Raw genomic sequence first — 10,859 nt, 5'->3', positions numbered from 1 at the left:
TGAGATTTCCACATTACAGACTTTGCTTATCGTGTCGGAAATATTAAATCATATAAAGATAAAGTTTAAATTTGGTCGGAAATTTCCGGGTTGTCACATTGTACACACTTGATTCAGAAGTTGAAGGGAAAGCATAATTATCTTTTCCCACCTTTTGAATGAATTCCTTCAATTCTCGAACCTTTGGATAGTCCATATCATCAGAGGTTTCAGTTTCAATTGTAGTGTGAAATATTTGTTCTTCCTCCTTCCCCTGATTTTGAGGAAATGCTATAATTTGAAGCATTTCCAATTTCTCTTGTATGTCTTCCTCTTCTGTTTGTTCCAAATCTTCTTCTTTTATGGAGACTTTTCCTTCTTGTGAATTGTCTTCATAATCATCCCATCCTGTGGCAATAATCTGGTCTATTGGAGTTGTTTCTGTAGGAGTATCATATCGGACATAATAGTCCCATTTTCCTGAGTATTCTCCAAGTGTTGACCAGTTTTCTGATTTTCCTCTTTGCTTTTTCTTGGGTTTATTGCCTTTCTTTGTTTTGTTTAGGGGATCTTCAGCCACCTTTTGTGCTTCTGCAAGGCATTCTTTACAGAAACATATATCACATGGAATGTGTGTCTCTTCTTGTTGGTGGGTTTCTTCTTGTTGTGTCATCATACCTATGAATTGTTCTTCATCTTCACTTATATGTTCATAGGTTTCTCTATCATGACTATCAACAGAGAATCTTGGTGGTTGTGGATTATTCTTGTAAGATCTAAACCTTAGACTAGTTGATTTATCCAGTCCTTGGCTTACTTCTACTCTTGCAGGAACTCGAATGGTGGTAAGGGATGCTGGTTTTAAATTCCAGCTTCTTCCTTCCAGATCTTCTATACTTCTCCTTTCACCAGGAATTGCTGTTATTTCATTTGTGGCCAAATGATCTACCACGTTTTCTACACTGTATTGGAAACCAGTGTAACTAGTGTTTGAAATTCTTCCTACAAGACCAATTGTGATGAGAAGATTACTTTCTCCTCCTTGCCATTCTTCATATCCATGTTTTTGAATAGCAACTTGGATGTGATTATGGAAGTCATCTATGTTGAGTACCATGTCTGGAACCATATAAATGAGTTGGGCTCCTGCTGATAAATCAACTTCCATAGTTTCAATGATCTGTCGATCATCTCCCCATCTTGTGTCCCTAAGGACAACTAGAGCAGTTGTGCCAGCTCGTCTTCTATGTAGTGCATGAAGTCGTATCATGAACATTCCCAAGTGGATATGTTGCATATCAGTTGCTCGCAATCTTTGGTAACTTTGCTAATTACAGAGTCTTAGATCAGTTTGTGATTCTCCTACACAGAGTATTCTTTGCTCCGAGTAATGTTGATAGACTATATGCCTGACAGTTTGATTATTACTGCCATAAAGTACCTCAGCAGTCACCAATTGCGCTCTTCTTTGTCTAGATATTTCTAGTTGTTGATCTGGGTTTAGCTCAGACTCTAAACTTCTTCTGTAACCTCTTCCCAGTCTTCTGTTTATTGCAAGATTGAAGTTATGCATTCTCTTTGCACTTGTTCGATAGTTTCTAATCTGATCTTCTTGAGTAGGAATATCTGTTTGTATTTAAGCAGATGCAGATCTGCTTAATACACTGGGCCTTGACCCGGAACCCATTCTTACTTTTTCTGAAGGACTTCCTTTTCGTATTCTTCTTTAAAGATCTTGTTTGGATCTTTAAATACGTAAATCGGCCCTCGTTTTCCTTCTTGAGCTTTTCCTTTGATAGACAAGTTGTCTAACCTTCTTGTAAGACTTTCTATAGAATCTTCTAAATTTATTGGTCCACCTTCACGTTTATTCAAGATTTCTACACTTTGTCTTAACTTTATGATTTCTCCTTCAAGCTCTTCGATCTTCTAAGATTGCTTTGTAAGGAGATAGATGAGTGTATTGTTTTGTTTGACAATTGCTGTATTAAGAGAGATTGCCCCTGTCTTGTACTCAGATGGTCTAATAAAGCCAAGTGCTGGTGGCTCTATTTCTTCAGTTGTCTTTACTGCTTCCTGATATTCTGAGCTAGCTCTTTGGTTAGCTATGCTCATCCAGAGATGAAGGCCTTAACTTCTTGGAAAATGTGTTCCACCTTTTGTAATTTGTCTTTAAGATCTTCTGATAGTTTAAGGGTTTGTTTTTCTACAAGCTTTGGCTGTTGAGTAATTTCGTTGACTAGGTTTAGAACTTTCTTTTTGGTGAGGGGTTTGGATTCTTAGATTTCTGAAGAGATTTGTTTTAGGCTTTTTGTGATTTCACTCTGGGTTTTCCGTATATTTTCCTCACACTTATCAAGGCGTTGTTCTAATCTTTCAAGGTTATGACTAATTTGATGAAAATTTTTAATAGAGATTTTTGCAAAAAGAGATATTCTATCGTAAATACAAGAAATATTATTACTAATATCAAAAGAACTAGGTTTTTGACTTTCAGATAAATTTATGAATTCAAGGTCAACAGTTTTGGAATGCTCATACCAATCCTTTATTGATTGTTCAAAACGATCAGTCATGAATAAAGACTTAAAAACATCTATAAAAATTGTTTTTACCAATCCCAAACCAATCCCACGACTCAATACCAATCCCTAAGACCAATCCCAATCCCGATCTCAGCTTTCCGGTAACACTCTTTTCTTCTTAACTCCGTACTTGACCTTTTGAAAGGGGATACAGAGGGGATATCTTTAATGGGGATAAGGGGATAAAACCAAAAATTTTAGAAAATTTTTAATTAATTAAAAATAACTGACCATTTAAAACAACTAATATTAGATTAGTAAGGACAATCATCCACCGTTAACCTTGAATAGGAGGCTTAGCCTGCCATTAAGCTTATAAAACTTTGTTTACAGGATCTGATACCAAGAACGGTTGTCCCAAAAATATGTAAAATTAAAAATGACGATGATAATGGATCGCTACTTCTATATCAGTACAAAGTTATAAACTGAAATACAGAAGTATTAAAAGATATTAGTAAGAAAAAGTATTTATGAAACACACCTATTTTTCAGGGCTAATTCCACGAGAGCTTTTTAATTGTGGCATAAGATCTTCATTTTGATACAATTTAATTCGTTTTCACTGAATCTTCATTCGCTCGAACTTTTTGTAGCGACCCGAAAAAATCGTCATTGACGGCGCCGTCTACTTAGGTCCCGTCACGTGGTCATAAGTCTTCAAAACAACATTTGACCAAAAGACATGTCGCATTCATTTCAAATGTTAAGGTTGTTCAAAGTTTACAAGAATAGTTCCACCACAAGTTACGTTACAAAGTTATAAGTACAAATGAAACTTATGCGACACAATTTAAAAGTAGCCAAAAGACGCTCCATGTATGCATATATACTCGACATCCAATGCAAGTATCAAAATAATGAGCGGAAGCATGTAACATGTATCGTTCAAGGACCTGAGAAAAACATAGAAATCTGTCAACGAAAACGTTGGTGAAATCATAGGTTTAAGTAAGTAAGTACAAATGAACCACAAGATTTGTAACATTGATATAATAGTAATACATTCCAAAAGTTTGTTTCACGAGCACCCAATTATCAATGCTTAACATTCCTTCCATAGAACCCCATCACAATAGTGTTAGAACATACACTGTTTCTCGAAAATACATTTCATTCGTAAACGGTAGCGAACCGTTTGAATGAGGGTTTGTCAAACCCATATGGCCATATAACATAAGTTCTCGCTTACACCCGGCAAGTGTAACTAATGATAATCGAATTGAGGATTTTTGTTCAAACTCGTATGTAGAATGTTTGTTTTCCTGTACTTGTGTTCACTTAGTAAAAAGAAACGTTTATGTTTTCTCATCCCAAATGTAAGTGCAAAAGAGTAAAAGTGGGACTATGATCTCACCTTGAGTGCACGAGTAGTAAAGTACTTCAACAAGTAAACGTGTGCAAAGAACAATGCTAGTCTTGACCTAAACAATAGGTTGTATCAATAACGGTAAACACGATAGGTCAAAGATGTTCAATTAGTCCTATGGCTCGTTAAGACTCGATCATAATAGCATGTGAATCAAATTGTCATGTTTCATGCAAGGTACAAGTATAAAAGCATGTTAGAATGATTGCACAGACATTTGGTTAAGTTTGATTAAAAGTCAACTTAGGTCGGGTCAAAGTCAACGAAAAAGTCAACACGTTCGGGTCGGGTCCCGAACTATTTTTCTGAAGTTTTTAATCATATATGAGCATGTTAGAACAAGTTACATGTGAATCGGAGGTGCGTAGCATAGTAAACATTTTTCGAAAAATGACCAACGAAGACAGAGGCCTGTCAGCGTATCTGGACGGCGTCCAGATTGTCTGGACGGCGTCCAGCTTTGAAGGCTGGGACGGCGTCCAAATATCTGGACGGCGTCCAGCTTTGAAAAGTGGGACGGCGTCCAAATGTCTGGACGGCGTCCAGATTGGTATTCCAGTCTGATGCAGTAAGCTTCTATGTACACGAACCAAAAACCAAATAAACACAATTTATGATCCGCAAACAATCAAGTCAAGTATTTTATACCGTTGGGAAGGTAATTTGACGAAGAAAACGACTAGACACATTTTAACAAGTAATTTAACACCTACAACAACCCAAAACCGCATTAAACGTTCATAATCAAAGGTTCAAGTTCTAAAAATGCATTTCATGATTCGGGTAACCAATTTACATGTATGATATGCCGTTTTGAAGGTAATCAAACACACGTTGCAAAAAAACACTTATCAACAATATTTCATAGCATTTGATACATCAAAAGTTCATATAAAGCTTATCAAACCCTAACCAAAATCTCAAAACCAATAATCATGTTAATGTAAGGTTTTCATGTCAATCAACACACCAAAACGAAGTTAATGAAGTAACTAACACTTTGAACACACAACCATTAACATATAAACACATTTTATCATTCAAAATCAAAGATTAAACTAACCCCTTTCAAGTGTTCATGCTAGTTACACCAAATAACAAGATCGAGCATACAAATTACATACACGACATCACAATGAGCCATAGACACTAACTAACACCATTTCAAGTCAAAAACACGAATTTAGAGAAATCTATAGTTTTAGAAATGTTACCCAAACGAGATGAAGTTGGTACCAAAATGAAGAGGATGAAGAGAGGATCACGAATATGTAATTTATTTTGTTGTAAGCCTCCTAGATCGAATTTAGATGATGATTGAATGAATTTGGTAATTGTGTGTGTGTTCTTGCTAGAGAGAAAGAGAGAGATATGGAGATGGTTGAATGGTGGTGATTGGGGTGGACTAGTTGACCTAGTCAACTAGTTTACCCCGTGTCAATTTTAGTCCTTCGAGTTTGTAGTCGGGTGCGAAAATTACCTAAACGAAATATTTTAAAACGCGTATTAACGGGAGATGTTATAAACATATAACGGAGTTTAAATTAGTATAACGAAAAAGTAAATGGAAATAGGCGGGATGTTACATTACCTACTCCTTAAAAGAAATTTCGTCCCGAAATTTAAGTAGGCGTAGTAGTCGTTGTTTCTTCCTCGAGATCTTGCGTTTCCGAATTCACGAATAGATGAGGATACTTCCTTTGCATTTGATCTTGTCTTTCCCAAGTAAACTCGGGTTCCCTTTTGGCATTCCAACGGACTTTAACAATCGGGATTCGGCTTTGTTTCAATGTCTTGACGGAGGTGTCCACAATTTTAACCGGTTCCTCCACAAAATGAAGTTTGTCATCAATAGTAAGTTCCTCGAGAGGGATGACGATATCGGGTTTGGCAAGACACTGTTTCAAGTTAGATACATGGAAGGTAGGATGAACGGAGTTCAATTGAGGCGGAAGATCTAAACGATAAGCAACGGTTCCAATACGCTCCAAGATTTCGAAAGGACCAATATACCGCGGATTTAGCTTCCCGCGTTTCCCAAAACGGATTACACCCTTCCAAGGTGCGACTTTTAACATTACTCGGTCACCGACTTGAAATTCAAGATCGTTGCGTCGTTTGTCGGTATAGCTCTTTTGACGACTCCGGGCCGTCCGAAGCCTATCTCGTATTTGAACGATCTTCTCGGTGGTTTCGTGAATGAGTTCGGGTCCGGTGATTTGTACGTCGCCTACTTCGGCCCAACAAAGAGGTGAACGACATTTTCGGCCATATAGCGCTTCAAAAGGTGCGACTTTAATACTCGTGTGATAACTATTGTTGTAAGAGAACTCGGCGAGAGGTAAGTGCTTGTCCCAAGCTTTTCCAAAATCAACCACGCAAGCTCGTAACATGTCCTCTAAGGTTTGAATTGTGCGTTCGCTTTGTCCATCGGTTTGAGGATGATATGCGGTGCTCATGTCTAAACGCGTTCCCAACGCTTCTTGTAATGTACACCAAAATCTAGAAACGAAACGGCCATCTCGATCGGAGATAATCGATAAAGGTACACCGTGTCGGGCTACGATCTCCTTAATGTAAAGTTGTGCAAGTTTCTCCATTTTGTCCGTTTCTTTCATGGCAAGGAAGTGTGCGGATTTGGTGAGACGGTCAATAATAACCCAAATGGTATCATAACCGCCCGTCGTTTTTGGTAGCTTGGTGATAAAATCCATCGTTATCCTTTCCCACTTCCATTGCGGGATCTCGGGTTGTTGAAGTAGTCCGGACGGTCTTTGGTGTTCGGCTTTGACTTTGGAACATGTCAAACACTTGGAAACATAAGTAGCTACGTCCCTTTTGATGTTCGGCCACCAATATAGTTGTTTAAGGTCGTGGTACATCTTATTGGCACCGGGGTGAATCGAGTATCGTGATTATGGGCTTCATCTAAAATAAGGCTTCGTAGGTCCCCATAACTAGGCACCCAAATCCTTCCGGCGTAATATCGGAGTCCGGTCTCCCTAATTTCGAATCGAGAGACGAGAATGTTCAAGAGCTCGTGTGAAAGGTTTTCATCCTTGAGAGCCTCATCTTGGGCTACCCGAATTTGGCTATTAAGGTTTGTGTGGATGGTGATGTTTAAGGCTCGGACACGAAGAGGCACCGCTCTTTCTTTTCGACTTAAGGCATCGGCTACTACATTTGCCTTCCTGGGATGGTAACGAAGCTCGCAATTGTAATCGTTTAAGGTTTCAATCCACCTTCGTTGTCTCATGTTTAGTTGCTTTTGATCGAAAATGTGTTGGAGACTTTTGTGGTCGGTAAAGATAGTACTCTTGTTTCCATAAAGATAGTGTCTCCACATTTTAAGTGCAAAGACAACGGCTCCGAGTTCAAGATCATGCGTCGTGTAGTTTCGTTCATGAATTTTGAGTTGTCGAGAAGCATAAGCAATGACTTTCGTTCGTTGCATCAATACACACCCAAAACCATGTTTCGAGGCATCGCAATATACAATAAAGTCATCATTGCCTTCGGGAAGTGACAAGATAGGAGCGGTGGTTAGCTTCGTTTTCAAGATTTGGAATGCGGATTCATGTTCGGTTGCCAAAACGAATTTTCTTCCCTTATGAGTTAACGTGGTTAGAGGACGAGCAACCAAAGAAAAATCCTTGATGAATCTACCGTAGTATCCGGCGAGACCCAAGAATTGACGGATATGAGTAGGAGTGGTAGGAGTCTCCCATTTACTAATGGCTTCGATTTTCGTTGGATCGACTTTAATACCTTGGTCACTTACAACATGACCAAGAAATTGAACTTCCTTTATCCAAAATTCACACTTGGAGAATTTGGCATAGAGTTGTTCTTGTCTTAAAAGTTCAAGCACAAGTCGGAGGTGTTGTTCGTGCTCTTCTTCATTTTTAGAATAGATCAATATGTCATCGATGAACACAATAACGAATTTATCGAGATACGGTTTGCACACGCGGTTCATAAGATCCATGAACACCGCCGGTGCGTTAGTGAGACCAAATGGCATGACAAGGAATTCATAACTACCATAACGAGTTCGGAAAGCAGTTTTGGAGACATCTTCCCCCTTAACCCTTAATTGATGATAACCCGAGTGGAGATCGATTTTTGAATATACACAAGACCCTTGTAATTGATCAAAGAGGTCATCGATGCGAGGAAGAGGATATCGGTTCTTAACCGTCAATTTGTTTAGTTCACGATAGTCAATGCACATTCGTAGGGATCCGTCTTTCTTTTTAACAAACAAAATCGGAGCGCCCCAAGGTGAATGGCTAGGTTGGATAAAACCACGGTCAAGTAGTTCTTGGATTTGACTTTGCAATTCTTGCATTTCGGATGGAGCAAGTCTATACGGTGCATGTGCTACGGGTGCGGCTCCCGGAATAAGATCGATTTGGAATTCTACCGGTCGATGAGGTGGAAGACCCGGCAATTCGTCGGGAAATACATCGGAAAAGTCACTAACAATTGGCACATCATCGATATGCTTCTCATCAGACTCGACTTTCTTAACGTGGGCAAGGATCGCAAAACAACCCTTACGGAGTAGTTTTCTAACTTTAAGGCACGAAACGAGGTTGAGTCTGGTGCAACTCTTATCGCCATAAACAATCAAAGGTTCACCATTCTCGATAGGAATTTGGATTGCGTTAAGATCACAAAGGATGTGAGATTTCGTTTTGACTAACCAATTCATACCGATTATTACATCAAAGCTTCCTAGTTCCATGGGTATCAAGTCAATTTCAAATTCCTTACCCAAAATGTTTAATGTACACCCCCGGTAATATGTGTAGGCACTCAATAGTTTTCCGTTGGCTACTTCAATGGTATAAGTGATATCTAGTGGACGTGGTGGAGTATTAAAAGAATGAGTCAAAGTCTTGGATACAAAACTCTTATCGGCACCCGAATCGAATAAACAAGTAACATAAGTGTTGTTGAGAAGAAACGTACCCGTGACTAATTCATTATCATCTCGGGCTTCCTCGGTGTTGATGTTGAAAGCTCGGCCGCGCGTATTGGGGTTATCTTTCCTCTTCGGGCATGCATTTCTATAATGACCCGTTTGGCCACATTCGTAACAAGTGCCCGTCTTTGGTGCATTGGGCCACTTTCGAGCGACGGGAGTGGCACTTTTACAATCGTTGGCCTTATGACCAATTCCTTGGCACCGATGGCAAATTAGCTTACTACATTCGCCAAAGTGATGTTTGTTGCATTTGTTGCAAACAGGTAGATTTCCGGCATAACCCTTCTTGCCGTCGGAGGTGAAAGATTTCTTGGCAAAGTTGTTGTTGCTTGATTGGGGAGCTTCCCATTTTCTTTTGTTGTTACCCGACTTGTCCTCGGCTTTAGGTGCCAGAACTACGATTTCGTCAACCGTTTCTATCAATTTGCGGGCCATGTTCAAGGCTTCTTGATGATTAGTGGGTTTGGATGACATTACTCCGTGTTTGATACTCTTTGGAAGACCATCCATGTAAAGTTCAACCCTTAAAGCTTCGGGGTTCACAAGATTTGGGCACATCAAGGCTAGTTCGGAAAATCGTTGATTATAAGCCTTGAGGTCATTTCCGATCGCCTTTAAAGTTCTTAGCTCTTGTTCGAGCCTTCGGGTTTCTTCACGAGGGAAATATTCGACAATCATCTTTTCCCTCAAGTCGGCCCAAGAGAGGGCGTGAGCTTCATCGGTACCCACCGATTGTACATAAGTATTCCACCATGTAAGAGCGACACCGGCGTAGGTGTGAGTGGAGTATTTGACCTTGTCTTGGTCCCGACAACCGCTTATGCTAAAGACGGCTTCCGTTTGTTCAAACCATCGGGTGAGCACGACCAGTCCCCCGGTTCCATCAAAAGTGTGAGGTTTGCACCCCATGAAAGCTTTATAGGAGCATCCCTCATTTGAGTTACCGGCTCCATTGTTGTTGTTGTTGTTGTTGTTGTTGTTGTGGTTGTTATTATTATTGTTGTTGGATGAGTGACCGGCCATGGCCGCATCTACGGCGGTGGCTATCATCCGTTCGAGAGCTTGTTCGGGAGTTTCATTGCGGCGTACACGACGAGGAGCCATTGTTCCTTCAAGACACAAGAATATCATTGATTAGTATTCTCAATAATACTAACCGTGATATAGAATAAAGATAAAGAGAAGTTTTTTCTCGACTCGTCTTAAATTCTTTATGTCATAATGTCGGAATGTTCATATGAGTCACCGTAATATAATCCCGGCAATTATATTACCCTGATTCATATGTGCATTCGACATTATTCTATAAAGTCAAGGTGGCGTGTCAATCAAATTAAACAACGTGAGATTAAGATGAACTAAGAGTAGATATGAGTAGAAGCGTCTGAGTATAAATGCACAAGTAGTCAAGTAATTCCTACTTCAAGTCTATATGCCGGTTGTAGTCTAGACTCACCAATGTACCTTATGACTCGAGGTTGACACCAATGAACTCTAAATCCCTACAACCAACGCTCTGATACCATCTGTAGCGACCCGACAAAATCGTCATTGACGGCGCCTTCTACTTAGGTCCCGTCACGTGGTCATAAGTCTTCAAAACAACATTTGACCAAAAGACATGTCGCATTCATTTCAAATGTTAAGGTTGTTCAAAGTTTACAAGAATAGTTCCACCACAAGTTACGTTACAAAGTTATAAGTACAAATGAAACTTATGCGACACAATTTAAAAGTAGCCAAAAGACGCTCCATGTATGCATATATACTCGACATCCAATGCAAGTATCAAAATAATGAGCGGAAGCATGTAACATGTATCGTTCAAGGACGTGAGAAAAACATAGAAATCTGTCAACGAAAACGTTGGTGAAATCATAGGTTTAAGTAAGTAAGTACAAATGAACCACAAGATTTGTAACATTGATATAAT

This window comes from Rutidosis leptorrhynchoides, chromosome 8 (assembly GCF_046630445.1).
Source record: "Rutidosis leptorrhynchoides isolate AG116_Rl617_1_P2 chromosome 8, CSIRO_AGI_Rlap_v1, whole genome shotgun sequence".
In the NCBI taxonomy this organism is placed as follows: domain Eukaryota; kingdom Viridiplantae; phylum Streptophyta; class Magnoliopsida; order Asterales; family Asteraceae; genus Rutidosis; species Rutidosis leptorrhynchoides.
The sequence above is the reverse complement of the archived record's forward strand: the minus strand, read 5'-3'. Positions refer to the sequence as shown.